A 24349-nucleotide genomic window follows, 5' to 3' on the forward strand; every position below is an offset into this window, starting at 1 on the left:
AAACAGGAACTCCATGTTTGGTAACTATCTCATCCAAGTATAACTTAACTAACTTTTCCAATGAATACCTTTCATTAATCGGAAGAAAATGCGCCGACTTAGTCAATCTATCAATGATTACCCAAATAGCATCATAATTCGCTCTTGTCTTTGGCAATCCTACTACAAAGTCCATAGCAATGTCTTCCCATTTCCATTGGGGAATCTCCAAAGATTGTAACAATCCACTTGGTCGTTGATGCTCTGCTTTCACCGTCTGACACACGTGACATTTACTTACCCAATTGGCAATATCTTTCTTCATTCCTGGCCACCAAAAATTTCTCTTCAAATCCTGGTACATCTTGGTACTACCAGGGTGGATAGAAAACCTAGAGTTATGTCCTTCCTGCAATACTTCGTTCTTCAACTCTGTTACAGCAGGAATCCATACTCTGGACGAAAACCTATATAAACCTTGACTATCTTTTTGAGTACACAACTCTTCTCCTGTCAAAGTATCCAACTCTTGCTCCATAATTCCTTCTTGACATCTTCTAATCTTTTCCATTAATGCTGGATGGAAAGTAACTTCATATAGCTGCTCCTGAATTTCATTTGGTACTCGAACTTCAATTTCCATTCTTTCTAAATCTTGCGCCAACTCTTCCGAAATCTTAATCATATTCAGCCTTTCCTTTCTACTCAAGGCATCAGCCACTACATTGGCTTTACCTGGGTGATAGTTAATTGAACAATCATAGTCCTTAATCAACTCCAACCACCTTCTCTGTCTCATATTCAAATCTTTCTGCGTGAATATGTACTTTAGGCTCTTATGATCGGTGTAAATATCGCATTTCTCTCCATACAAGTAGTGACGCCATAACTTTAAAGCAAATACTATAGCCGCCAATTCAAGGTCATGAACTGGATATTTTTGTTCGTGAGGCTTTAGTTGTCTGGAGGCATATGCAATCACTTTGTCATGCTGCATTAACACACATCCCAATCCTTTCAGAGAAGCATCACTATAAATTACAAAGTTTCCCATCTCATTTGGTAATGCTAATACTGGAGCCGTTATCAATCTTCACTTTAACTCCTGGAAACTCTCTTCACACTTTTCCGTCCAAACGAACTTCTCATTCTTCCTGGTCAACTTAGTTAGTGGGGATGCAATCTTTGAGAAATCTTTCACAAACCTTCGATAGTATCCCGCTAATCCAAGAAAACTTCGTATTTCCATGGGTGTCTTCGGTTGCTCCCATTTTGATACGGCTTCAATCTTTACCGGGTCTACTTTGATACCTTCCTTACTCACCACATGTCCAAGAAACTGTACCTCCGTCAACCAAAACTATCACTTAGAAAATTTAGCATACAATTGCTTTTCTCTTAACTTTTGAAGGGCAATCTGCAGATGCACCGCGTGATCTTCTGGATTCTTCGAATATATGAGGATGTCATCAATAAATACAATAATAAACTTATCCAGATACTCCTTATATACCCTATTCATCAAATCCATGAAAGCTGCTGGCGCATTCGTCAATCCAAACGACATTACTAGAAACTCGTAATGGCCATACCTTGTTCAAAATGCAGTCTTGGGGCTATCCTCGGGCTTTATCTTCAATTGGTGGTAGCCGGACCTTAAATCAATCTTTGAAAAGTAACATGCTCCCTTAAGCTGGTCAAACAAATCATCGATCTGCGGCAAGGGATATTTATTCTTTATCGTCAACTTATTCATCTCTCTGTAATCAATACACAATCTCATACGTCCATCCTTTTTCTTCACAAATAACACTGGAGCACCCCACGGGGAAACACTAGGTCGAATAACTCCTTTATCCAATAACTCCTGAAGTTGCTTAGCCAATTCTTTCATTTCCATCGGGGCCATTCTGTATGGAGCCTTAGAAACTGGTTCAGCTCCCAGTATCAAATCAATGGAAAACTCTATCTCACGATCAGGTGGCAATCCTGGTAATTCTTCTGGAAAAACATCAGGGAATTTTCTTACTACAGGGATGTCATCCAAAATAGGGGTCTCTTTCTTCGTGTCCACTACATGAGCTAAGTACGCTTCACATCCTTGTCTCAGCAATTTTCTTGCTTGCATCACTGAGAGAAACTTCCTATCTTGCCTCTGCCCTTGGTAACTGATCCTTCTATTATTTGAGGTGTACAGAACAACTCTCTTTTTCTTACAATCAATATTTGCCCTATATCGAGATAACCAATCCATACCTAAAATAACATCAAAGTCTCCCAACTCGAAAGGTATTAAGTCAACAGGGAACATATACCCCGAAATCTCTAGGGAACAACCTGGAGACAATTGTTTTACAGGTATTTTATCTTTATTAGCCACTTCTATAGTTAAGGGTTCATCTAAGTCTTCTAGCATCAATTGCATCTTATTTGCATAATTGACAGATATAAAAGATTTGGACGCTCCCAAATCAAACAAAACGTTAACAGGTACGGAATTAAGAATAAGCGTACCTGCAACCACATCAGAATCATGAACTGGAGACTTCTGGGTCATCTTAAAAGTCCTAGCTCTCGCAGTACTGGTTGCTGGTCCTTGAGACACACTCCCTCCCGCATTACCTTGGGTCACTGACTTGCAATTCCTAGCTATGTGTCCCACTTTGCCGCAACTAAAACAAGTAACTTCTTGAATCTCAGACTTACATTCCGTGGAATAGTGACCTTTTTGTCCACACTTAAAACAATTAACATTCTCTCGACACTGTCCACTGTGCTTTTTCCCACACGTCTTACAATCAACCACAGGCTTACTCATTCTCGTCAGGGCAAAATTAACTGATGTTGTACCGGGCTTAACTTGGGGAAAGTTTTGCCCTTTAAACTTTTTATTCTTATTTCTACCGAACCAACGCTGAAACTTCCGACTCGCTATTCCTGATTCTGATCTAGCGGGTCCACTTTCAAATTTTCTCTTCTTCTCACCCTGCTCCTTTGCAGCTAACTTCTGATCACTCTCTATCACCAGGGAAGCCTGAACTACCGAAGTATATGTCTTGAGTTGTAAGGCTACAACTCCACTTCTTATTTCTGGCTTCAACCCTTGTTGAAACTGCTTCGCTCGTTGGGCTTCTGAACTCACATATTCCGGTGCTATACGGGCCAACTCCGTAAACTTCGCTTCATATTCCGTAACACTCCTATTTCCTTGTTTCAACTCTAAAAATTCCATCTCCATTTGACTTTGGAGACAGGCTGGAAAGTATTTTTCCAAAAATAATTCTGTGAATCTGGCCCAGAAAACTGGACCTTCTCCTTCTAGGGCTCGCGTAGATTCCCACCAATAATTCGAATCATTCCTCATAAAATAACTAGCATAATCAGTCTTTAAATCCTCACTCACCTTAGTGAGCGCAAACGCCTTTTCCATTTCCTTTAACCATATACTGGCAGCAACAGGATCTACCTCTCCTTTAAACTCTTGGGGCTTCACTGCTTGAAAAGACTTAAAACTAACACCTTGATTTGCCCCTTTCATCTCATGCTGCTATTGGATTTGTAGTTGCTGCTGTTGGATTTGCTGTTGTTGTTACTGTATGAGCTGCTGTTGCTGTTGTTGTTGCTGTTGCAATTGTTGTTGCTGTTGCTGGAATTATTGTTGCTGTTGGGCCAACTGTACAGTCTGCTGACGCAACAAGTTCATCAAATCATTCATGGAAGGATCCCCAGCAGATCCGTTATTGGGCTGAGAATTTTTCTTTGGTGGCATCTCCTGAAACATAATAGTCATATATAAGAAAATGGATTGCTCCAGCAGTTTATATTTATACATCAGGAGAGCGTTGCCACTAAGACAATATTTTCATCCCCCATTATAATTGGATCCGTCCTGAGTGAATGATTATAATCTAAAAAAATGCCAGCAACAGAAACAACAATAATAATAGCAACAATAATAGTAACACACGATATATATAAAAAAAACTGAACAATAGTATAAAGCAGCTGAACTACAGTAACCAACAGAATCCAACTAGTACAACTGAAAATCCAAATACAAAGAACCATCCGAATACACACCAAAATTGGCTGTCAAAACAGCCTCGCCTACTACAAACTGTCACAACATAATATACATATACAAAGTAAACAACCACAGAGCTCCTAAAACCCAACTCTGAGCTCTGCATCCCTCTACTGCAACTCTGTCTAATCTCTACCACTGCCTCCAATGGAACCTAGCTAAAACACTAGCCAGTTCACTAGGTCCTGATACTGCACAGCTCTGAACTCTGAACTAATAAAACGGTCAACAGACCTAGCCCCCTCTACAGCCATCTGGGTCAGTGCTCTCACACGGGCTCGCACCTCAGGGGAAGGGGCAGAAATACCCTGAAATGGTGCAATAGGTACCTGGTCCAACTGGGCAGCAAACTCTGGACTCTGGTCTCTGATAAAGGAAGTATTCACCGCCCTATGCACATGATAAGGAATCGGTGAAGAAATACCACTAGGGGCCACAGGAGGTGCTGGAGGTCTTATCATAGAAGAACTGGGACCGCAGCCAGGAGGAAAATCCCTGACAGTAGACACAGACCTACGTACCCAACGGGGACAAGGACCAGATCCAGGAATGTCTCGAGGTATATAAGAAGGAACTGGTGGAGGAGGCATAGGGGTCTCCTTGGCAACAGCATCACGGGGTTTCTCCGTATCTGAGCTATCCGAATCAGAAGCCCGAGATGGAGAACTCGAAATTGCAATAGGCCACTGTCAACATAATATTAAACAGACAAGACACAACCAGGTCAAGGAAATTCTATCAAAACATTTAATAGATGCCAGGGTAACGCCGTTGGAACCCTCGACTGACTCTAAAGGTTTGCTCCTCTATATGAGTTGCTGACTCACACTTAAAGACTCACGTCATCACCTACTTGACACAATCCCTAACCTGAATCAAGGACTTGAACCTGTAGCTCTGATACCAACTGTGACGGCCTCAACCCCGGGGTCAGGAGTTGACGTCACTAAACACAATTACCCAAAAATTATAACAACAGAGTTATTATTATTAGAATATACTAACTTGACCCCAAACCAAGATCCGATCCAGGTTCAAGTATAATTCAGGTTTTTCATTGATACAAACTCTTTATTCAATATCTACGACACACTAACTTTATTCAGCAACTCTTCAGACCTCATGGTCTGATACAAACTACCTCAGAGGAGCCGGGTCCAGAAGGGGCGGGAACACGGGTCGGTCTGACAGATCTTCTAGGCATCTATGAAATATACGTAACAGTTTGCAAGGGTGAGCATAATCGCTCAGCAGTACCAAATATGAAAAATGGATTAAAACAATAATGCAACAATAATGGAAACAGAGCTTTAATCATGATATTAACATTTCATAATGATAATCAAGGTAACTGGATAACACTAATTAACATGCTTTGTGAAAACAACATTATAGTGTGCTGCGTAATACCAGAGTCCAATTTTAGCATGCTAATCATTTTATAAAAACCGCTGTATCAATAAATCATGATTTCAAATAATTCACAAATCCCAATCAGATAGATAGCGGATATGTGAAGACAGCTGATCAGGCTATCAACACCAGACGACTCTAACTGCCATCCCATTTACCTGTTCCGGAACTCAGAGACTAGCAAGGTCTCTGACCTGCTGGACTAATCGGTTTTATAATGCGCGCAACTGAATTAGCCTCTTACGCCACCTCAATAGGCCTACTCTGGCCCCAATGTATCCCATATCTGACCGTTTTATCCAGTTTTTAAAAACACTTGTACCTATCTCATTTTCAAAATCATTTATCTAGCCAGCACACATATAAAATCCGTTTCGCAAATCATTTCATTTGAGACAGGTACCTTTCGAAGTTACTTTTCCCCAAAACAATTCAAAAACAATGATTTTTATACATACAGGGGATACGTAACTTAAAACATTTATGTTCCATTACTATAATAAACATTTAGCTATTCATATACACTGAACCATAAAAGAATGGTCAGGGGTACTTGCCTTGCAACGCTTTACAGACCCTAATAGCTTTCACGTTGACTTCGATCCTGGAAAGACTCGATTGGGATCTACAATTACAGAATACCCTAATTAGTTATACCGACATGCTTGATATCCTCAAATCCTAATAACCCAAATCCGACAACCCGACTCGTATTATTATTATACACACAAACCTGTAATCACATAGTCACATAGTCGGAAATATTGTTAAGATAACACATAAATATATATTTTCGAACATATTTTTAGGAAATTTTGGCAGCATCTTATTTATTTATAAGACTACCTGTCGATTGCAATCGACATCAACAATCACACAATTCACAATATTACTTCGTCCTTTTATACAACTTACATCCCAACACCAATCACAATTAATTATTTAAATCCGGAAATATTTTATGAAAAATCATTTTATTTATTTATAAAATTTAGGACTCAGAGCATCGTCATCACCGTCCACTCGTAAAGAGTCATCGCGGACGGCGGCAAAATTTCGCGGGTACCAGAATTTGGCCCAACAGTAAAGGCCCAAAATAAGGCCAATCTGCAAGCCCAACAACACAGGGAGCCCAACAACAAAGAACACAGCCGCACCATAATAGCACAGCCACCACTCCCCATCATACGCATGGCCTCACGGCCGCCACACACACACACACACACCCGACACCAACACACACGAACGCACACACATCACAACACAGAAGCACCACAGATATATACATACATGTATATATACATGCAAGCCAATCAATTACAACAGAACTGAAGCAAGCAAGCCGGGAGTATTACCGGAATTAGCACCACCGGAGGTAACGCCGGAGATGAAGGGAAGAAACGGAAGAAAGAAAGAAAAAGAAACTGAGAAACTGAAAGAAGAATGAACAGAGAGAGAGAGAGACGAGGCGCGTGCAGCCAAAGCCGGGGAGGTTTGGTTTTTATTTTTATTTTTTTTAACAGAGATTGCAACTAAACTCCAGCAACAAACACGTGTACTCTTCTAATTATAGAATTGACACGTAGTTTATAGGATAATCATGGAGGTTCTGAGTCTCGATTTGTCCCAAAATTTAAAATTAACGGACTGATATGCACGCAAAACAATTTCCGAAAATTACGAAAACAACGCTAAAATATTATAAATATCCCGAAATAAATAAAAATATAAATTTCCAAAAATTTTAAACAATTTTTAAGGTACGCTTTATACCCGCTTTTCAACAAATAACGAAACGACGCGCGGGTAAAACGATTCCCGAAAATTTCCAAAATAATTTTAAAATTCTCAGAATAATACGAACTTAATAAATTATAAGTTTCATAATTTTTAAAGATTCCCATAATTAAATATGGATTTTAGCATTTAACACACTCAGGAAATTATTTAAAAATGAATAATTAACAAAATATTGATTTCTCAATTTTATAAAGTCCTAAAAATAATTATTAAAATTATAAAATTAGAAAACCAATTTTAAAGATAACCCAAATATTTATGGAATTAAAATTACCATAAAATCACTTTTACAAGCAAAATAAAATCATGTAACTCATTAATAAATCACACAATTCAATTCCACATAGCAACAAATCATAATTAATTAAATAACAATCAATAACCGCTGCCAAAATCAATACACATCTTTTATTTATTTACTTAAACTTTTATTACACTTCCAAATATTAGAAATAAAATAAAATACAGGAGTCGTTATAATAACTATCTATCAATACTCAACTCATACGATTCTGTTTGGTATACACTTCTATCTGCCCTTCGTTTTACCCAAATCCGACTAACGGATTGAAAGTTATGCTAAAAATAAGTAAACACTGAACGTATAGACCGACAGTCAAACAAACAAGTCATATATAGCACATACAATGTCAGACAATCAATGAAATTTGATTTATAAGGAAGTCTCGGGTCATAAACAGTCTTTCGGGTATTTAATATGATTTTTAAAACATTTTTCGGAATTAAAACGGGTCGTTGGGTAAGTTTTAAAGCAATAAACAGGGTTCGGTTGGCCAAATCTGGCTTCAAAATAATTTTATAATAATTATCGAGCCTTGAAAACAATTTAAAATAATATTTTAAAGCTCGAAACTATTTTTCGGAATTTTGAAATCATTAATAAATAATTAAATCTAATTAAATAATTAATTAAAATCAATTAATAATTATTTAAATCAATTAATCAATTAATTTTCGAATTAATTGACCAATTAACTAATTTATTATTAACTAAAATTAATTAACTAATTAATTCAGATTTATTTTTGAATTAAAAATAATTTTGGAATTAAAATAATAATTTTTGGAATTTTTAGAAATTAAAAACGAATTTTTATAAATAAAATAAATGTAAAATATGATTTTTAAATAATTTATAAACAGGAATCCTAAATTGGCAAGTTCTGGAAACCTGGGGACCAAACCGTATCGTTTTAAAAACTATAGGGGCCTATTTTTGCAATTTTGCCAGCCCCGCCGTCGACTTCGCCGGAGTGTGGCCGAAAACACGATCTCGGCCACCTCAGGCCACCAAACTCTCCAGAATTAAAGCACAGACCACCAGGAACTTATACCAGTAATCAAAACACAAAACCTATTTCATAATTGGCCGGAAAATGCTCAAGAAACTCGCCGGTTTCCGGCGAGCTCGACGAAAACTTTAAAACACAACTCCCTTCGAATCAGGGATCGTCTGTTAACAAGCTATACACCAATCGATTGTAAATTTCAAGGGGAACAAAACCCACCCATCTAGAACATCTAATAACCCCTGGAACAAAAGCCCTAAATTTCAATTAAGAACATTCATACGGGTTATAAACCATAATTTCAAAATTCGAAAATCAAAATCAATTTTGAACATGTTATTGAACTCCAAATCAGTCATATGACATCAAAATCATCAGGAAAACAAGCTCTACAACATGCAAGCATCAAATCATTCAAACAATCATCCATCCAAAAATTCATATTTTTAATCAAAATAATTCGAAATTAATAAAAATTATAAAAAATAAACCTTTGATTATGCAGTGATATGAAGCACAGATTCTGATAGTACTCCTTAAACCCTTAGATTTGGTTACTCGAGCTTTCCAAACAAAGATCAATAACACCTCCGATTTGCAGTTTGATTTTTGAAAGGTTTAATGAATATAAGTATGTTCTCTCTAAAATTATATAATTACTGTTTGCAAATGATTTTCGGTACGAAATAAAATACGGTAAAGGCTATTTATAATTACGGAAAATTAGTATCCCGTTGGATCATTTCGGATATAAAATAGTACGTTTATTTATAAAAACAAATCCAAACGGTACTGGTTTTTGGGATAATTATCCAAATCAGTACAATTTGTACTACGGTCTTGGTCTCAGCGCCTGGTTACACGTATTACGAGGTGATAATTATAATAGTTTAATAAAAAGATCCCGTTTATCGAAAATAAGAGTTTTATTGATTTACCGAAACGAATAATATATCAAAAATATTGCGCCGGGACCCGCACAGGACAAACCGTACGCTGGATCGAAAAAGTCGAAACATGGAAAATGCTCGGAATATTACAATTAGGTTAGGAAGGAGTTCTCGGAAGAGTTTCGGGTTAAAAAAACGTAAAAATGAGTGAAGTCTGTTGGTTCTTGATTAAATTAAATAATTTATAAATACTCGGAAAAAAAATTTATAAAATCCATAAATTTCCTATAAAATCATAAATTAACATAAAAATAAATAGGAAGATATGACAATTATCTATATTTTATTTTGGACATATAAAAATTAAAATGCTCAATTTATATTATTTTTAAACATCCAAACACATATACCACTTAACAAATAATTCACATAATAAATACTGAACATGCATAATATTTATTTATTAGCAAAAATAATTACACAATATATCCCTGATATTACATATATAGCAGCCCATGTGTAGTAGAAGTCCTCCAATCAGAAGCCCAATAGAATCAGGATTTAAATTTCACGATCCGGCGCGGCCGCGCCGCGCGCTTAATCAGCGCAGGTGCGCTGCTTCTCCGTACTTTGGGCGCGGGCGCGCGCTATGACAGCGCGGGCGCGCCGACCTTCTGGAGAAAATTCCATTATCTTCTTTTCTTGTTGCAATGAGTTGGTCTTCACGAGCTTTATTTCTTGGACACCGTCCTAACACCATATTAGCATCAAATCAATGTTAATTCACCTTAATTCCGGATTAATGCCTGAAATGCAAAAATATTAGAAAACTCATTAAAACACCAACAACTTGAGTTCAAATACACCAATTCAAAGCTTAACGGAGCGTTATAAAGTGTCATAAATGCCACTCAACAGTGCTACAAAAACTTATTTAAACATAAGCTACTCTAGTACTTTGATGGTTACAAAATCATTTAACTTAATCAACTTAGAGTGTTTTGTTGATTTATCATCAAGCCTATAACATATTCCTAACAATCTCCCCCAATTTATGTCTAATAGAATTATAGGAATAAATTCAGGTTAATTTGATGATAACAAAATACCCTAATTAAAAACTAAGATAGTAAGCAGTAGATAAGTTGCAAAATGTTTCAAATAAAATTTGAATAAAGAAAGTTGATTATGGTTACATGTCATTTCAAGATGCTCCTTTAGCATGAGCTGATCATTTCTTTCTCATTGAAACTATGGACCTCTTCCCTAGCTTCTTATCATTCTCCTCAATTTGATGTCGGAGTTGTCTATGGAATTTTATCTTCATTACCATCGTTGGGATCCATCATATCCTGCATTTCTCTAAGAGTTTCATTGCTAGATATTTGTAGTTGGTCTTCAAGTCTGAAAAATCTTCTGACTCTCTTATCATCTCTAAACTCCATCATCCGATAAGGTCTCAAATGAACTGTATCACCGGTGTGTGGGATAGTTAAAACTCTAAGTAGTGCATTTGGATCACTCCGGTTTTATCTAATTTGGCTGATCTTGTTGAGAACTTCAATTTTGGCTATTTTTGTAAAACCAAAGTCCTTCTTTAAAGCAGAAAACAACTTCACTAGAACATTATAGCTTTCAATGCGGATTCTGTATAGAGGCCAATTGATCTCGTTGCCTCCCTTATATCTAAACATTAATCTTTCTGGCAGCTTGGTGTTATCATCAGTTCCCCTTAATTCATCAAGCTCATTCAGGTAGATATTAAGGTCTAAGAATTCCTTGATGTCACATATGAACAGTTGATCATCTTTGTTGACTCTGGGCTTGGGATTGGAGATCACTTTGTGTTGAGGTGGATTTGACTTGAGTCCCATAATCTTCCCCTTTCTTTTGTTCCTCTTTTTGGTGGGCACTGGAAGGTTCAAATTAGGTAAAGGCAGACTGTCCCAATCTATGGGTTCATCCTTGGGTAAGATAGGCTCACCATGAAAGTTGATGCCTGGATGAACCTTTTTCAACAGATTCCTCAGTGGACATAGTCGGTTGACTTGTAGTTGTAGATTGAACTTGATCATCTTCCCTTTCAGTAAGATTAGCTGGTCTTTTGCATTGGCCTTCCTTCTAATCCCTTTTTCCCACTCTGGTCTTGCTTCCTTCTTCTTTTGTTCATCATCTAAAGTCTTCTCAGTTTCAGTTGAAATAGCCTGCATCTCAAGTTTCCTTTTCATTTGCTCTTTTAACCTGAGCTCAGTTGCTGCTAGATTGATCTGATCAATATTGTCCATAGCTGGTGTCTTAGAGATAGTGATAGCTGGTACTATCACTTTACTGACTTAAATATTCACATCCTTCTCCCTCTTTTTGTTATCATCAAGTGAAGCGGGGTTTGAAGTATGAGCAACCACCAACTGTTGAAGTAATTGAGTTTGAGCTTCTTGGTTTGAAAGTATCTTGGCCAATGAATTTTCAACAGCTGTCATTCTGGAACCCAAGGACTCAACCTTTTTATTTAGATCATTATACTTTCTGAGTTTCTGGTTAATATGCTTCATAGTTGACTCAAGAAGCTTGACCTCTATTTTTTCATTGAGGTCTTTCTTGAATGTATCAATGGCTTGTTTGAGCTCATTGACATATTGATTCTGTGTAAGAGTCTAAATTTTGTGCAGCTGTAGAGATTCACGATGGGCTTCTAGAAGACTCCTGGTACTAGCATTGGTGGTGGCTTCAATTGCTGATTGAGTCTGAGAAATATGCTTGAACATTGTGGAGTTGAAATGGTGATTGTACTCATTGGTTAGCATCCAGGCTGGAGTACCTGTAGAGGAACTAGGGCTTGCAGCTCCCCCTAAGTTCATGCCAGCTTCATCAGTATCTTCCCCATTTGACTCATTACCAATAGAGTCACTGGAATCATATTTAAAATCATCACCAGCTGTAGGTGGAAGAGATTTGATTGCATCCTTTGCTCTTAGCATTGAAGCTGTAGTATGTACCAGATTGAGAATCCTCTCTGCTTCCTCATTGCCCTGAGCAGCCAAATTCTGGTAGGCTGTAACAGGATGAGTAAATGTCTCAGCATCTAGAGAAATAGGGTCTATGACAGCTTGGTATTCTTGCTGATATAGTCTTTCCCTGTCTTCCTCATTGACATTCATTAACTCACTTGCAATGGCTTCCAACCTTATTGCTCCAGTACTTGCCTTTCTCTCATGTTCTCTCTCTTTTTACATCAAGGGCTCCCCTTGGCTCACCACCCTCACACCCTTACCTTCACCATCTAATGTGGGACTCCTCTCACTCTATTTTGCCATGCTGGAAGAAATAGCATGCATATGTTCACTCTTTTCCTCTCCTTTTGCCTGGGAGAAACCCAACCTCTCACTCATATCACTCCCTTACCTCAATTTTAAGAGTAATTGAACAAATACTAAATCATCTACACTTGTAACAATTTTAGAGATTTCAAGAGGTGCAGAGACTATCAACGGATGAGTGATATCCGTCGAAGTAGCAACTGTGAGTATCAACGGATGACTTCTATTAGGCTTATCCGTCGAAGGATAATCACTGATCAATGGATGAGGAATATTCATCAAAAAAGTAGAAATAATGGAGATAGGAGTTGAAACTATTGTCGAATCTGTGGAGATTTATTTTAAATTTAGGTGCACAGATTCTTCAACAGTTTGAGAAATAATAGGCAACTGAGCCAACAAATCAGTAATAAGATGATGCTCAGTTGCACTAGATTTTGGCTCCTCCATGAATGTAAGAGATGGAGAATCAGGAACTGATGTGTGTATCATATCCGAATCCAGTGAGATAGTTGGAGATTTTGTGTATGTGGTGTTTCGATAATGAGAGATTTTGGTTGTGACTCCATGTTTGTTGGAGACACATCAATCTGAATTTGAGATGGTGCAGTAACTAAGTCTTGGACTTCAGTTGCAACTGTGTGTGCATCATATGACTCCCCCATTGGTTTTGAATTCTTCTTTCTGATATAAGTTTAGGTCTCTTCTGTGTCCCTTCCCCTTTTAGCCTGTGCTCTTGGTTGAGAGCTTTATCAATAGTTACATCCTTTTGGGAGGATGTAACCAACAATGAGATAATTTCCTTATTAAGCACTACAGTCTTTTGGGAAACTGTAGTGTGGTTGGTTTGGGTCACACATACCTCACCCTTCTTATCCTTGCGGCTTCTTTGATGTTCACCCATTCCCTCACCAAACTTACTACCCTGAGCACTCCCCTCAAGTGAAGTAGTAGTTATTATAACTGATGTCTTTTGAGAGACAACAAAGGTTGGCTTCTTAGACTTGGATTTAGATTTAGGTTTTATAGCTTGGGTAGCATCTGTTTGGTCACTGTCACATATATCATTGCCACAGTTAAACTTGAAGAAGTAATGGGTGGAGAATAGATTGGAGCAGAAGTACTTACCTCAGTTACCTGTTGTGCCTCAAAGATTGGAAGATAGTTGAGAGGCACTCCATTGTTGAGGTTGTTCCTGCTCAAATCTGCAAGAACTCTCTTTTCTTGAACCCAACAATCAAGCTTGTTATTTGGGTTCTCAATAACAAGGTCCTCGGAAACAAAGTTAGCTAACATCATAAAAAATCTAGCATAACATAAGTTTCTGGGCCTTTTCTTGATATCCCCTAATTTTTACCCTAACTCTAGCATGACATAATTACTGAAATTAAAATACTATCAGTGAGGAGCATGTAAAGCATGTTAAGCAGGGAAAAAGTGATAGAATCAAAATTACTATTTTTAATCTGAGAACACTTTGATAAAAGCATCACACATAAAGCTCAACTCCTTCCTGAGACCCTTTTGCCTGATATTACCAAACTGGTGGTTTCAAGAGAATAGCCCATAAAATTGAGCAAGTTGACTACATCAGTGTCAGTGTGTGCAACAATTGTGTTATTTTCAAGTATTTAAAAGCAAGATTGAATGACATCTGAGTTAACACTATAGTTGGTACCTTTGAGAGTAAAGGTGATTATCGTGTCTGAAGAATTGAAAATAGCAGATGACCAAACTTCCTCCACAACTTCGTAGTAAATCACCGGAGACTCGAGCATAGAATATTTCAATTTGCAATTGCTAATGAAGTACATCATCTTGTGAAAGTCTTCAGAGTTAACAACAGTCTTGTCCACAAGTACGACGAAGTTATTCTTCTCATAAATGAACCCAAAATGAGACATTATTTTAACTACCGGTGCCATTGTTGCTAAGTATGCAGTTACAGAGAGAGGAAGGGTTTTGGGGATGAAGAGAGTAAAAGTTGCTAAGTAATTCGGAAAGAGATAAAAGTGAAATACAGAAATGAATTGGGCTTTTATACTAACTCTGAAAAAGATGAATAAATAATTAAAACTAAAACAAAGTATCCACTGAAATTTGCCAAAAATAACTGTTTAAAAATAAAGCACACTATAGAAATTCCAAAACTTATTCATCGATGTATATATATATACTGTAAGTAAAGTCGACGTTTAGGGTTTGAAATTAACGGCTAAGATTGAATCAACTTAACGGATGCATGATGTACCTTTATCCGTCGAGAGATAAAGTACCCAGAAATATTTTGACTTTCAACGGATAATTCTTATCCGTTGAATGCTATCAGTATTTATATTTAGCAAATCCCGATTTTGGTGTCAGGGTATAAAAATTGGCAAATCCTGATTTTTAATATCAGGATCTGACCACTTGTAAGTCCTGATGCCAATGTTAGGATCTGATAACTTGCAAATCCTGATTTGTATCTTTAATAAAGTCAAACTAGTTTCTGGCTTCATTACAAATTGCTTAGATATCAAAATAACTTAGGAATAATTAAGCATACCTAACTCACTTACCAACCTAGTGAAGGTTGAATCATCAAGTGGCTTGGTGAAGATGTCTGCAAGTTGCTGCTCACTTGGAACAAAATGAAGTTCCACAGTACCATTCATGACATTTTCTCGAATGAAATGGTACTTGATATCAATGTGCTTTGTCCTTGAATGATGTACAGGATTTTCAGTAATGGCAATGGCACTTGTGTTGTCACAGAAAATTGGAATATTTTTCACATGTAGACCATAATCTAATAGTTGATTATTCATCCATAAAATATGTGCACAACAGCTACCAACAGCAATATATTCAGCCTCGGCTATGAAAGTCGAAACTGAGTTTTATTTCTTACTAAACCAGGATACTAGCATGTTTCCTAGAAATTGACAGGTTCATGTTGTACTTTTTCTATTTATTCTACAACTTGCATAATCTGCATCTGAATAACCAATTAGATCAAAACTAGAATCTCTAGGATACCAAATTCCAAGTTTTGGTGTTCCTTTGAGTTATCTGAAAATTCTATGAATAGCTACTAAATGAGATTCTCTAAGATCCGCTTGAAATCTAGCACAAAGACAAGTAGCAAACATTATATATGGCCTACTGGCTGTTAAATATAAAAGGCCATGCCTCTATAATTTAAAATATCCAAACACTTTTCAGTTGTGTTTATTTCAAGTTTAGAGGCAGTGGCCATAGGAGTTGTGATAGATGTACAATCCATTAAGTCAAATTTATTGAAAATAAAATGAATATATTTGGTTTAACTAATGGATATTCCATCACTAAGTTGCTTAACTTGGAGACCAATAAAGTAAGTTAGTTCTCCCATCATGCTCATTTCATATTTACTTTGCATTAGTTTGGCAAACTTTTTACAAAGTTTTTCATCTGTAGAGCCAAATATAATATCATCTACATAAATTTGAACAAGTATCCTAGAGCCATTAACATTTTTAAGGAAAAGAGTTTTGTCAACAGTACCTATGTTAGGTCACAAAATAGTGTAGAGGGGTTGAATACAGTGTAGAATACAATCAAATTGATTTAAAGCACAAGTAATAGAAACAGATGTATTCGATATAACAAACTTTGTTACAATGGAACTGTTCTCTCTCAGTGATGAACAAATATCACGAGAGCTGCTAGGTTACAATATATGATCTTCTCGATGATCGTAACTCTTATAGAATAAACCTTTGTCTGTGTTTATATAGACACACAGTTACAAGATGACTTCTAGTTGATATGGAATATAATTATTTCTCTTAAAATATACCAACCAGATATCTTACATAATTCTTCTAGTCCTCGAACTCTTTCCATGCATATCTTATTCCGTATTAGTTTCGATCTTCTTTCCTGTAAATCAGCTTCCTTCCTTAACTGTTAGTCCTCCAGTACTTAAGTTCTGATATCCATCTTCTGATATTATCTTCTGATAATCTAAGTTCTGATATCCTTAAGTCCTGACTTCCAGTAAGTCCTGATTCCAGTAAGTACTGATATTTCCTGTTAGTTAAGATCTGAAAACTAAACATGAAACATATTAGACATGACATCTCAAATATATCCAACAACCTCCTGTGAAATAATTTTCTAGAAGGAACTTTCAGGCTCTAGGTGCCTGCTTCCATCCATAGAGTCCTTTCAAAAGATAGTAAACATATTATAGAAAGTTGGAATCCTCAAAACCAGGAGGTTGACTGGCATATACTTCCTCCTCTAAATCTCCATTCAAAAAGGCACTCTTTACATCCATTTGATAGACTTTGAAATTGGCATGGGCTACATAGGCTAGAAAAATTCTGATAGCTTCAAGTCTTGCAACAGGAGCAAAAGTTTCATCAAAATCTATTCCTTCATATTGGCAATAGCCTTTAACAACCAATCTGGCTTTGTTATTTATGACTATGCCATTCTCATCCATCTTATTTCTAAATACCCATTTGGTTTCAATCGAATTCTTGCCTTTTGGTTTGGGTACCAGCTTCCAAACTCCATTCCTTTCAAATTGGTTTAGCTCTTCTTGCATAGCTAAAACCCAATTATGATCCAACAAAGCTTCTTCTACCTTCTTTGGCTCTTCCTGTGACAGGAAGCTACTATATAGACATTCATCTTGAGTTGCTTTCCATGTTTGCACTCTTGAAGATGCATCACCAACAATTAATTCAAATGGGTGATCTCTAGTCTATTTCCTTCATTGTGGTAGATTAGCTCTCGATGAAGAGGCCTCAAAGTTGTCTTGATGTGTGACTGAGTTTTTATTAGAAGAAACTCCTCCTGAGTTTGTGGATCTTTGATTTGATGTTGGGGTCCTTTCTATGTGTGATCTAAAATGACTTTCAACTCCTAATGATGGCTCAACGGATGTTGAATTTTGCCTTTCGATGTATGACGCATTTTATCTATCAACGGATGATGCACTTTGTCTTTGAACAGATGTAGAATTATGTGCTACATTTATTGTTGATTTTTCTGCATTTTTCTTAGAAATTATTTCCTGATCACGTCCATCATCACTTTCATCACAGTTTATATCAACATTATCAAATTTGAGGCTTTCATGGAAACCTTCATCTTGCAGTACTTCAATCTTCTTATCATCAAACACAACATATACATATTCCATAACAATGTTGGTTCTAAGATTGTAGACCCTATATGTTTTTCCCACAGCATATCCAAAAAATATACCTTCATCAGCTTTGGCATCAATCTTTCCATGTTGCATCCAAACACATGAAGAAACTTAAGTGTTGCTTTCCTGTTCTTGAATAATTGATAAGGAGTCATGCACTTTGCTTGATTGACCAAAAAAATATTTTGAGTGTAGCATGTAGTATCTACAGCTTTTGCCCAAAAATAAGTTGGTAATTTTGATTCTTCTAGCATTGTCCTTGTAGCTTCAATAAGAGGTATATTCTTTCTTTCCACCACTCCATTTTGTTGTGGAAGTCCTTGCTGCTGAAAACTCATTCATGATCCCATTTTCTTCAAGCATAAACAGACTCAAAACTACAAAACAAACCTAATGCATGAATGCAACTACGTGAATGCAACTAAATGATAATGCAATCGATCCCCTCAGAATAACCATACCAAATGAATAAGCCAATGCCTCTAAGAATGCAATGACTTTAAACAGAGTTCGAATAAATCCCACAAACCAACTCACAAACCAGAAACGTGCATGTGTGGATGCTTAATAGATATACTCTTGATACTAGATCAATAACCATAACTTATCTATCATCGAAACAATCAAAAGTTTATAAACAGAATAGACAATAAACGCATTATGACTCACAACACCTCCTTTCTACTAGAGTTATACAAGGATTCACACTATTATTGAACACATAGCAAAGATGCTTATTTGACCGTGCAATGAATGAGGTCCCAAAAGACTTATGCAATAATACCCATGTAGCGAGCGTTAGGTTAGCGGATCCCCGACTATAAAAGCCTTAGGTCACTAGGCACAAAGTCCCCTAGAACTTAATAACTCGAGTATTAAAGAGCTCACTCTTGATCAATTATGCATAAACACATACTTTTTTTCTTTCTTTTTTCTCTTTTTTTTCTTTTTTTTCAATAATTTCTGAACGAGTGTGTTCCGCTCCATCTCATTCAACCCTAGACTACTCATAAAAATATGAGCCGGCTACTAGCCATTTGACGCCTAGCCTTACGATAACTAGCAATGAAATCCAAGTTTTTCTCCAGATAAAAAAAATCAGTGTTCTTACGTCATTACGAGAATATCACAAATTCTAAATATAACCAAGTAATTAAATCTCAATAACAAACAAGTATGATCATGATCTAGATCAAAAGCAACCCTATAAGACTTTATGAAAATATTTGTTTCCGGCATGCAAATCAATTCATTATGACTTAAATATTCCTTTATTCGTCATCACCACACTCAAATCAACATCAACATATCAAATATCATAGTTCATCTTAAGGGATCATGCTAAATATGCATACAAATGCAACTATACGAAATCACATAAAAATAAAAAAAATATGTCCTAAATGAACAATCACGCAAAAATATGAATGAACTACAACTAAACATGCAAGATGAATCTATATGAATCTATATGGACACGCACACTACTAATCCTTACATTATCACCCCCAAACTTAAAATTTTCAATGTCCTCATTGAAGGTAATAATAAGAATTTCAAGCTTACCTAATTAGCGGGAGAGTCACCCTCGTCGGGTGGAGGATTAGCTGGCCAATCAACCTCACCACCAGTGTCTCGAATAACAGTATCGAAAGCGTGTGTCAAATCTTCAGTAAAACGATGGTGAATGTCATGCATGGCCTCCATATGCCTAGTCACTCGCCTGTACTGCTCATCACCAAGACCAAACCTATCAACTGTCTGTGGTGCATGAGAAGAACCCTCTATAGGCACTGGAAGATCCGTCCAGCCACTCTCTACATCATCAAAGATATATCCCAAGCCCTTATCATACGGTGCACCTAAGAATGAATAACTCAAGTGATCTTTCTGGCTTTCGGTTGAGCTCAAGTATGGGAGCTTCTTGAATAAATGGTTCAAAACGCTCCTAAAAAAATTTCAGCTCTGCTAACCCAAGAGAATCAAATGTCAAAACCTGCAGTTTCTCTACTTTAAAGCACTCCTCTTTAGTTATGGGTAACTTTATTTCCTTGAACACATTAAAAGTGACCTTTTGATCGTAAACCTTCATCGAAAGCTCTCCTTTTTGCACATCGATCATAGTTCGGCCTGTAGCCAAGAATGGTCTTCCCAAGATGATGGGAATCTTCTTATCTTCTTCAAAATCAAGAATTATAAAGTTAGCAGGGAAGAAGAGTTTATCCACCTTGACCAAGACATCCTCCACTATACCTCGTGGATAAGCGATGGAACGGTCAGCTAGTTGCAATGACATGTATGTTGGTTTCGAATCAGGCAGACCAAGCTTCTTGAAGATAGATAAGGGCATTAGATTGATGCTAGCTCCTAAATCACATAAACACTTGTCAAACTACAAGTTTTCGATGGTGCAAGGAATAGTGAAGCTTCCAGGATCTTTAAGCTTCAAAGGCAACTTATGTTGCAGCACAGCACTGCATTCCTCCGTTAGAGCAACGGTCTCTAAGTCATCGAGCTTCACTTTTTGAGAGAGAATACCTTTCATAAACCTCGCATAGCTAGGCATCTATTCAAGAGCTTCAGCGAAAGGTATGTTGATATGAAGTTTCTTGAATATCTCCAAAAACTTCTCAAACTGCTTATCCGACTTTTTCTTCTCCAGCCTCCTAGGAAAAGGAGGTGGATGATAGATCTATTTCTCCCATGTATTACCCTCAGGAGGAGTGTATTTCACAGTAGTCTTCCTTGGTTCAGCCAAAACTGCATTTTCTGAATCTTGAGATTTTTCAGGCTCTTCGTCTTGCTGAATTTGGGGGCTTGGAACCTTTCCAGACCTTAAGGTGATGGCGTTCACCTATTTTTCAACTTCACTCTTGCCTGGATTGGCTTCTGTATCACTAGGAAGCATTCCTGGTGGCCGATTCAATAAGACATTAGCAATTTACCCTATTTGGTTCTCCAGAGTCTTGATAGAAATAGCCTGGCCTTGGCATATAAGAGCCTGGTTTTTGCACATAAGCCTCAACTCCTCCAATTCAGATTTTTCATTCGAAGATAGACCTGCATCATTATTTTCTTGTTAAATTTGGAGTTGTTGTTTTGGTGCAAATTGTTGCTGAAAACCAGGAGGGTTGAATAGCTTATTTCCAAACTGCTGGAACGGCTGTTGTATCACATTCTGATTGTTGCTCCAGCTGAAGTTAGGATGATTCCAGTTGTCAGGATGATAAGTGTCTGGAACTAGTTCCTGCGATCTCTGAAAGTTGCACACAAACTAAGCTGATTCACTAGATATAGCGCATTGCTCTGTCACATGCGGACCTGCACACAGCTCACAAACACTAATTATCTGTTTAACACCATAGTTAACCAGAGAATCGATCTTCATAGATAACGCCTTTAGTTGAGCAGTGATAGTCGTAGCTGTATCCACCTCAAGAACTCCTGCTACCTTGCTCTGTGGCAATCTCAGGGCTGGATATTGATATTCATTAGCAGCCATCAGTTCAATTAGATCATAAGCTTCCTCACAGCTCTTTGCCCATAATGCTCCACATGCTGCTGCATCGAGCATGGTTCTGGACTGTGCTCCCAACCCATTGTAAAAACAAGTGATGATCATCCAATCAGGCATTCCATGATGAGGACACTTCCTAAGCATCTCCTTGTAGCGCTCCCAAGCTTCATATAAAGATTCTCCTAATTGCTGCGCAAATTGAGTAAGAGCATCCCTGATTGCAGCTTTCTTCGCCATAGGGAAGATTTTAGTAAGAAACTTCTGAGCAAGATCTTCCCAAGTAGTAATCGAACCAGATGGTAGAGTGTGTAACCAGCTCTTAGCCTTGTCCCTCAGAGAGAATGGGAACGGTCTCAGCTTCACAGCATCTTCAGAAACACCGTTGAACTTGAAGGTGTCACAGATCTCAATGAAATCCCTAATGTGCATATTGGGATCTTCAGTTGGAGAACCCCCAAACTGGATTGAATTCTGCACCCATTAAATTATTCCAGGCTTGATCTCAAAGGTATTAGTTGTGATAGCTGGCCGGACAATGCTAGATTGAATGTCATTGATCTTGGGTTGAGAAAAATCCATCAAGGCTTTCGTTCGTGCTGCTGGATCTCCCATTGTAATGAGTACCTGAAACACAAACAAATAAACCGTTAAAGTAAAAGAATCCGAGTTAGTGAATTTTAACAACCATTGATGACAAGCACATAAACTAAAAATTAACACCGAGTCCCCGGCAGCGGCGCCAAAAACTTGTTAGGGCGAAAACACGCGCTAATATTCACGTGAGTATACGCGTTCGCAAGTAATATAAGATATAAATCAGATTCGTTCCCACAGAGACTGGTTTAGGTTAAGTTCAGTTTATGCACCTATGCAACAATGTATGATTATCGTTCAATGCTAAGATAAATAACAAATTGGGTTTTATTAAACTAAGAAATTAAACTAACAATTATAACTAAGAGAATTGAGGTTGAATTACTATATATGACAAACATGAGATTCTAACTTCATTAAATACTTCATTCAATAGCCTTATTGTTCTTAACCTTAGCATGTAATGGTGATGACACTAATCAGATAACACGAAACTGATAAACGCCAACTTTCGTTGCACGAGTACCATTCTACTAGACATCCACAAAAGAGATAGAAGCTGAATAGGCACCAATTATATTGAGACCCTATATGTCTATAGAATTTGACAACATAATGGTTTAAGCACAAGTTAGCCATAATGATTACATAGGGCAAGTAAAACGGTTAGAGTTACCTACGAATCATGCATACATACATGAACCTATGCTAGCATGGAAAGTTCTAAACCTCTATATTCACTATCGCTTCAAAAGAGATTAACAAACTATCTTATATGTTAGCTACGCACATAAGACGAATAAGCACAACCAATACTAGGATATCAATCAATCACCACACACCAAGATATCGAAACAAATTAACTATAGAAATCCATAAGTAAATCTGCTAGAACCCCATGACAACAATTAGCCCATAATCGAACTCATCGTCACTATGGGTTCCAATGAAAGCATGGTATAAACGAGGTCTTAATAAACTGAATAATAATTAAAGTACGAATAAACGAGATATAGGTTCAACAAGAACGAAAACGAGCATCCAAAGTTACAACTAATTCAAAGAATCACAAGTTGAAAACAAGATCTTTTTCGGGGTTGTTTTGTGCTTTTAGGTCTTCTCCTTGGTATCCCAATCTTCCCGGATGATGAAAACCCTTTTTTTAAGTATATATACACCCCTAGTGGACCTGGACCATTAAAATCGTCAAATTCCACTCAAAAAAGGTTTTTTCAGCGAAATCAGCGACCAGCAACGCCTTGGGCGACTTCTCATCGCCTTGGGCGGGTGCTCAGCTCATGGGCGGCCGCTCAGCTCTCCGGGCAGGCGCTCAGCTCCAGTCTGGAAAAATTTCTGATGAATCTTGTTTTGGCCATAACTTGAGTTCTACTTGTCAGAATTAGGCGATTCAACTACCCACGCGAAGCTATTGAGATTCTCTACAACTTGACAATGGCCCTGGCTTCCAATTCTGATCACTTTTTATCATATTTCCTTTAAAAGCTCTTTTCTTCATATAACTGATACCTGAAATGCAATAACACAAAAACACATCAAAATACCAATAACTTGAGTCCAAAACACCAATTTATGCTTGTAATAAAGCATTCCAAGTGGATATAAAATCCACTTATCACTTCAATAAGAGATATATTCTTTCTTTCCACCACTCCATTTTGTTGTGGAAGTCCTTGCTGCTGAAAACTCATTCATGATTTCATTTTCTCCACAAAACAACCTCATTGCAGAATTCTTGAACTCAGTTTCATTGTCACTCCTGATTCTTCTAACTTTGAGATCAGGATGATTATTGACTTACCTTATATGATTGATTATGATTTCACTAGCTTCATCTTTAGATTTGAGGAAATATGTCCAAGTGAACTTTGAGAAATCATCCACAATCACTAGAAAATTTCTTTTCTTTGAGATTGACAACACATTGACTGGTCCAAACAAGTCTATGTGCAATAGTTGTAGTGATTCTTCAATTATAGATTCAAGCTTCATCTTGAATGATGCCTTGATTTGTTTTCCCTTTTGACAGGAGTCACACAATCCATCCTTTAAGAACTCAACTTGAGGAATGCCTCTTACTAGGTCTTTCCTGACTAGTTCATTCATAGTCTTGAAGTTCAGATGGGATGGCTTCTTGTGCTATAGCCAACTTTCATCTTGACTTGCTTTGCTGAAAAGACAAGTAATAGAATTTGCAATGGATGAGTTGAAGTCAGCTCGATACACATTTCCTTTTCTC

At 37.2% G+C, this 24349-nt stretch overlaps 1 non-coding gene across 1 annotated transcript; it reads left to right on the forward strand.

Moving 5' to 3' along the window:
- The first annotated feature begins 21613 nt into the window (after nt 1-21613).
- On the forward strand, nt 21614-21720 carry LOC141716286 (small nucleolar RNA R71). Its single transcript, XR_012573000.1, has one exon. It is a non-coding gene; the product is annotated as a small nucleolar RNA R71 (small nucleolar RNA).
- Nucleotides 21721-24349: the final 2629 nt, after the last annotated feature.

Source organism: Apium graveolens, chromosome 3 (genome assembly GCF_009905375.1).
Source record: "Apium graveolens cultivar Ventura chromosome 3, ASM990537v1, whole genome shotgun sequence".
Taxonomy (NCBI): Eukaryota; Viridiplantae; Streptophyta; class Magnoliopsida; order Apiales; family Apiaceae; genus Apium; species Apium graveolens.